Genomic DNA, 7,015 nt, shown 5'->3' with positions numbered 1-7,015 from the left:
AGCTCCTCATTTCAAGTCTTAAAAAAAACAATTACACAAAACAAAGCATGGGATCCTATCTTTTTCAGCTGGTACTTATTTCTTCCTGTTACTCACACCTGGATTGCTAATGACTCCCAGAGTTGGCTCTGCTTGCCAATTTGCCTGTTTCTTTATTTCCTGAGTTACGCTAATGCTGTTTTCCCAGTTTCAGAGAAAGGATGTAAAAAAATGCATACTTTTTATTACATTTCCCTGACAGTAACCAATATTCTACATAGTACTCAAAAGTCACTGATACTGTTATTTATTACTGATCCACCAGGACCAGTAAAAGTGCGTGGGGGGGTGGGGGGGAGAGGAAGCCATGTTTTGCAGAAAATAGATTCATATTTTACAAGTTCAGTCACAGCTATGGAGCATACCACATGCAGAGCTGAAAGTTAAGACAGAAGATTACTGTATCTGTCACTATGCAACTGAAAATAACTTACACAAACATAAGAAAAAACTAATTTGAATAGTCACAGGCAATGATGAGACAAAAAGGTGTAAGCAAATATCATATACTGAACACTAAATTTACATGAATTAAGACTACAATCTTATTACTGGATTTGAAGTGAGTACCATCCTCAGATCAAGCACTTTTATTGCACGTGTGTAGTGTTTTAACTGATGATGTGTTCCACTGAATTCTCTTACTTATCTTTCTTCAATCTCTCTCATCAGAAAATTTGCCCTTATGTATTTCTAACTTGCTATAGCCAAGACTGATGATTAAAGCATGATGACCTAGTAGGTCTTTTCTGTCATTCTATGAAGCAATGTGTACAGCTGTCAGAAAAACTCTGATAAAAGTCTTGTCTTTTTTACTGTCAAACAGGTGGCATCTTGCAATACAGAGACTATAGTGTATAGGAATAATAAAAATACTGTCAGGCTGACATACTCAAAGTAAATCTACCTTAGAAAATGTAACTGGCAATGGCTAGAAGAAGAGCCCACTGATTTAACTGACTCCCTATAGATGACTTCATGTTTTGATGATTTGTTCCTGTTTTGCTCCTGCATACTGATCCTTTTTAAGCTGATCTGAGAGAACTCTTATTACTTCTAAAAAGAAATTAACAATAAGCATCTTATTTCTTTCTTAACAGCTTATTGTTCAGCTTATTGGGAAATATCAGAAGAAATGAGGCATCACTAACAATCTAATTAAGGTAGACAGTGGTATAGAGAACAAGGACCAATAAATACAGGTTTCATCAGGAATTTAATTATTGAAGATCAAGACCTATTTTGCAGTAAACTAACACTGAGTACCAGTCCACATGTGAAAAAATTAAATAAATGGAATACAATGAAACACAGGAGAATTTAAAGCAAGGAACAATAACACTAAGAAGGAAAGGATTTACCTATTCTGGCACTAATTAAGGAATTAAGTTTCTGTTGTTTTTGGTTTTTTACTCTCAAAACAGATCCTTCTTCCTATTACATTCAAAGACTCCTAAACAAATTTGTCTCATCTTTTACTATTTAAATGAACTTTATGTTCTAAAAGTGATGGGGAGTGCTCTCTAACAACCTACAGGCAAAAATAACCGCATACAAAGTAATTACAGCATCCGGTTTCTTCAAAAAAATATCAAGACAATGCAGGCAATCTGCTCCCAAGATGTTAATTAGTTTTCACATAAGAAAAATTACTTGTGATAGATTTAAAGACATACAAAAAGGCATAGAGAGAAATGGCTAGATGCAACATCCAGCTGTAGAAAATAGGAAACTGATTTGGACACTGCATCCTATTTGGTAGAGGACCAGTGCAATAAGCTGTATTACATGCATAAAGTCAGAAACTTGAAATGGAAAGCCAAGGTTTTCAATGTTTAAAAAAAAAAAAAAAAAGGAGAAAAAAGTACAAACAGTTGTATTGCATACTCATGTGAAGAAAGATCTCATCTTCTGTACTCAGAACACTCCATTGTATTAGTGGAAGAGAGTTGCAGTTGCGGCATTTTGGATGCTCATCTAATTCAGACATCATGGTGAATCTAAGGCCAGTGCAGTATCAAAGATCAGCACACAGTAATCAAAGCTCTTTTGTAGGTGCAGAGGAACTACAGCAGTCACTGACATGTATCCCAGTTAGACAAACGATAATAAAGGCTGATGTGATAGGATTGCCTCATACAAGTGCATTGTTCTGTGCAAGTCCCATGCCCTGAATAAATATGTTCAAGGAGATCTACAAACTGAGAATTCCAATCAACCAGCATTGCAGCAACAAAGAGCCCATTAAAACACACACTAAGAGAATAAATGGATAAATGAAGGCAGACACCAGGGAGGATTTTTTAATCATAAAATACTAAAAAAAAAATTATTCTAAGTATCACATTCTTCAATATTCCTCCCCATCATAAAAATCTCTCAGACATTTGGGCATTTCTTATGTAATGATAATTTTGCTTCTCTTCTTAGACATATTCAGAATGCTTTGCATAGTTTGACATGCATCCTCTTACTGCCTTCACTGCCTCCTCATGAGCTCTGGGATTAGTAGCAGGAAGATTTTATAGTTCATTTGAAGTTACATATTTGCATTAATGTTACTGCTGACAGGGATTCCTCAGCAATACATACATTACTACATGTGAGATAGACTTGATTCTTAACTGTTATGTGCCAATAAGGTTAAATCAAATTCTGTGATGTCGCATAAAATTAAGATTGAAAATTTTCTGATTACTGATACATGGACGGTGAAAGCATTTTGCAACAGACAGTATTTGAGTTCAGTGAAGGAAAAGCAAAATGCCCCCAAGGATTTTCATACAGCTCTATAGCCAGGCAGGTTTTCAAGGAAATTAGATTAATCTGATGGAGAACTTATTTTCCTAATCTAAAGGCACTCTAAACGTAGAAGTCTTGAATATCTTTCTTTTTCAAGGAGAAAAGTTTTCAGAATAATAGGTAATACTTTGGAAAACTATGGGAGAAAATTTTGCTTCAGCTGCCCCAAACCAAGTAGGTTATAAAGGATTTCTTTTTTTTCTTTTTTTTTCTTTTTTTGCCAAAAATCGATTTATTTATTAATATTAAACTTCTATTCGCTGCTACCTCTGCTTGGCAGTTACTAAGCTTTGGCATTTCTCCAGCTGTCAAATATCACTAAAACCAAAACCTTTGGCTTAGTTTTCTGTTATATTAATAAATTATTTAAGAAGCAATCAAACTTGCACTGAACCTTGAGAAAGGTATTAGCTGCACACTAAAAGACAGTAAAAGCCATGCTTTTGTTACCGTAATATTGACCTACTAAGTAAGAAGTACAATGTGATTAACAAGTAAGTGCTCCTGAAGGGTTATGCTCTAGGACATAGCTACCTAATGTGGACAAGGAATACTTGAAGTACATCAGCCTTTATGCTGAAGAAGTGAATAACTTCATAGAATTACAGAATGGATTGGTTTATGAATTATACGGAATCATCCATAAGGATGATTCAATTCCAACCCTCCATAGACCAGGCTGCCCAAGGCTCTATCGAACCTGGCCTTAAACATCCACAGGAATGGGGCATCCACAGTTTCTCTGGACAACCTGTTCTAGTGCCTCACCACCCTCTGAATAAAGAATTTCTGACTAGCGTTTAACCTAAAACAGTCCTTTTAATTTAAAGCCATTCCCCCTTGTCCTATCAATATCTGCCCACGCAAAAAGTCCTCCTGCTTATAAGCTTTCAAGTACAGGGAGGCCTCAGTGAAGTCTCCTCTGAGCCTCCTCTTCTCCAAACTGGACAAACTCTGCTCCCCCTTTTCTTATAAGAGAGGTGACCCTGCCCTTTGATCATCCCCATGGCCCTCTTCTGTATCCACTCTAATACCTTCATATCTTTCTTGTGCTGGGCGCCCCAGATCTGTACACAGTACACTGGATGGGGCCTCATGAAGGGTGCAATCCACTCTCTCAGCCTTCTGGCTGCCCTTCTGGTGCAAGCCTGGGATACTGTTAGCCTTGAGATACAAGCGCACACAGCTGATGAGCTCAGCTCTTTATCCACTAGGACTCTCAAATCCTTCTCTACAGGCATGCTCTCAAGGTGTTCTTCTCCAACTCAGTCCATATGGGGGTTGCTCTGACTCAAGCGCAACACGTTGCACTTGATCTTGTTGAACCTCATTCCAATCATGTGGGTCCACTTTTCAAGCCTGTTAAGGTTCCTCTTGATGACACCCCTTCCTTCTATTGCATCAAATGCACTACTTCACTTCATATAATCAGCAAACTTGCTGAAGGTACGATCAATTCTACAATCTATGCCTTTGATAAAGATGTTAAAGTGTACTGATTCCAAGAAGGACCCCTGGAGGATACCGCTCATGACCAGCTTCTACATGTACATAGATTCACTGACCACACCCTCTGGCTGTAACCATCCAGCTTCTACAGTTATTCATCACTTTGATTCCTTGCATACTTTTATTTCATATACTACATAACCAAGTTCCTTGCTACCTCCCATGGACCCTCAAAACATAGTCAAAAAATAAGGCATAAAGAATTTAAAGTGTTCCATCACTCACTCACTTTTTCAAGGGTTCACAAACACTTCTTCTGCTTTGTGTACAGACTTGCATGTCATAAAGCAGCAGGAATGTGTGCCTGTACCCTCAGAAGAGTGCACGTACTGAGAGTATGGTGGCTGAATATCATTTATGAAATTGTGGATAGCTCCAGCTTTGCAAGGGGCATACTTTTCTTTACCCAGAAGAGGAAATCTGAAGTATGGAACTTGTGTATGCCTTTAGGAGACTTGGCATTAGTCGATCTGAACTGTCAGATGCTCTTGCAGTATAGGATTCAATCTAGAATCTGCAGCTGGACTAAAAGGAAGTAGATGCTTCCTTCTACTTAATGTTTTGCCAGATCAAGACTACTCCTTCGTGCTAAGATTTTGGACAAATTAATATCTTGTCCACAGCAGATACACGTTCATCAACAACAACAGTTTAATTTTAAACTACTGAAATCAATTGAGTTAGGTAGGATTTACACAATACACTCTGTGCACAGAATCTAGTCCTTCGGTTGCCTTACACTATTTTCATACCGTGACCTATTCAGCAGTTTCCTTAGGATAGGAAGGCTTAAAAAAGATCATGGTAAATGAATGTGTCGTCTCACTTGTAAACTTCATGTACTAGTCCATTTATTAAACAATTGTGTGTTATGTACGTGCATATGTCTGTATGTATCTGTGTAATTGAATACATACTGCAAAGATCAACAGAAAAATTGTCTAATAACACTTTATTTAGTAAAAAAAAAAAAAAAAAAGTTCATTCATCTATGGCTTGAGCCTTAAGAAAATGTTTGGAAGTTTCCTTTTGCATTCAGATTCCAGGCTACCTTGTACACACAGCTGATCTAACAGCAGCAGATCTTCTCCCAGAATAGTCCAGGATGCATCATCAAGGTCTCTATAACTGTATTTCACTAACTGCTTCAATCTGGCTGCAGCTTTCCCCATTCAAGTCCTTCCCTGTCAGCACCTAGTTCCAATCAAGCTGCCATTTCTAAAAGCAAAAACACACATTCTTTAGTCAGTACCTGTTCTACCTTCTCCCTATCCATAGTTTACTTTAGTATCTGATTTTTGTCTCTGACCTGTTTGTGTATCACTTGTACACTTGAACAGCAGGCAGACATACTTTTCTAGGGGAAAAAAAACAAAACCTTAGTACATAAGTCTGACTGATATGCATGTACTCATTTTGCTCATCACTATATTCAGTTTCTTAATGAGATTAAAACATTTATCAGATTGGTAGAACTGTATTTGACTGGGTTGCACTTAGAAGAAAAAAGTTCAATCCAGATCTATTCTACATAGTACATGCATTGTTTCTTCTGTTTCCAGTTTATTCTTCCATTAGCATAGATAATGGACAAGAAATATTTACGATATCCTCAGAAGACCTCAAAAGTATTTCAAGTTTCTTTTTGCCTCAATAAAATGCTCTAAAACCTTAACGTAGTTTTCAGAGTTTGAAGAACACCATTTTAAAATCTTTTACACAAAAATGTTAAAATATATTTTTAAAATAGGTCGTCTTTACTTTTTGTAAAAGTCATGCTAAGAATTCTGTTTACTTTAAGCTAGATGTTTTCTGCTTTTTAATGAGGTATGCACAGCCAGAGTTAATTATATTTTTTTCCATTAATACATAAATGTTTACAGAATATAATTTGATTTTTCAGGATTTGATTGTTTTAAATTATGACAGAAATAAAAATGGCCTGGTAAATATGATTCCAGAGTAAGAAAAGGAAAAAAGGAGATTAAAAAAATCATATGGGCCTAATTTCAATTCTGGACGAGTTCTTGTATAACATACATAATTGAAACAAACATTTCTGTATAAATGGGAATTAAGGATTGCCACTGTGTTTTAAATTTAAATTGTGTTATTTAGAAAGTGTTCTGGAAGAGCTCAGATCTCAAAATACTAACAATGTGTATGTATAGGTGGGATCATTCTTACTATGGCCATGAAGAGAAATTTAAGAGCTGTGATTCAGAATCACTGATTCCTTTTGTAATTACAACATTCTAATATTGTTTAAATGCCTGTGAAGTTGAAATGGTCTGAAAATCCATAGTAATTAGATTAAGACAACTTGCTGAGACTCAGGCAAATCGTGTGATATTAGCATTTCTGGTCACTTCACACAGTGAAAGAAAGAAAATTAGGAGGGACAATCTGTGAATACTGTGGGAATAAGGGTTTTATTTACTAAGAATTTGTATTTCCAGCCCACCTTCTAACTTTCCCACATGCTGCAGCCAGTGCCATAAGGAGCCATATTCAACACCTATGTGTCAAAATTCATAATGGCAAACTCTCTATGAGCAAAATTTTCAAGGAGAAAAAAAAAGAATTGAGACAGTCACAGAGACAACAAGAACCAAAATGCTCCTATCTTTCTGCTTTGTGTCAGTCAGCAGGAGAAAAAAAAAAT

At 36.4% G+C, this 7,015-nt stretch overlaps 1 long non-coding RNA gene across 1 annotated transcript in view; it reads right to left on the bottom strand.

The window, feature by feature from the left end:
* Positions 1-4,919: 4,919 nt before the first annotated feature.
* LOC116226970 (uncharacterized) overlaps positions 4,920-7,015 on the bottom strand; it is a 28,221-nt gene continuing 26,125 nt past the window's right edge. The window contains exons 3-4 of the long non-coding RNA XR_004166448.2: positions 5,660-5,707; positions 4,920-5,568 (exon numbers count right to left, since the gene is read on the bottom strand). This is a non-coding gene — a long non-coding RNA (uncharacterized LOC116226970). The remainder of the gene's footprint in view (positions 5,569-5,659; positions 5,708-7,015) is intronic.

The sequence above is a fragment of the Phasianus colchicus genome, chromosome 6 (assembly GCF_987193195.1).
Source record: "Phasianus colchicus chromosome 6, bPhaCol1.hap1.1, whole genome shotgun sequence".
Classification (NCBI taxonomy): domain Eukaryota; kingdom Metazoa; phylum Chordata; class Aves; order Galliformes; family Phasianidae; genus Phasianus; species Phasianus colchicus.
Note: the sequence above shows the minus strand (reverse complement) of the source record. Positions and strands in the feature narration are given on the sequence as shown.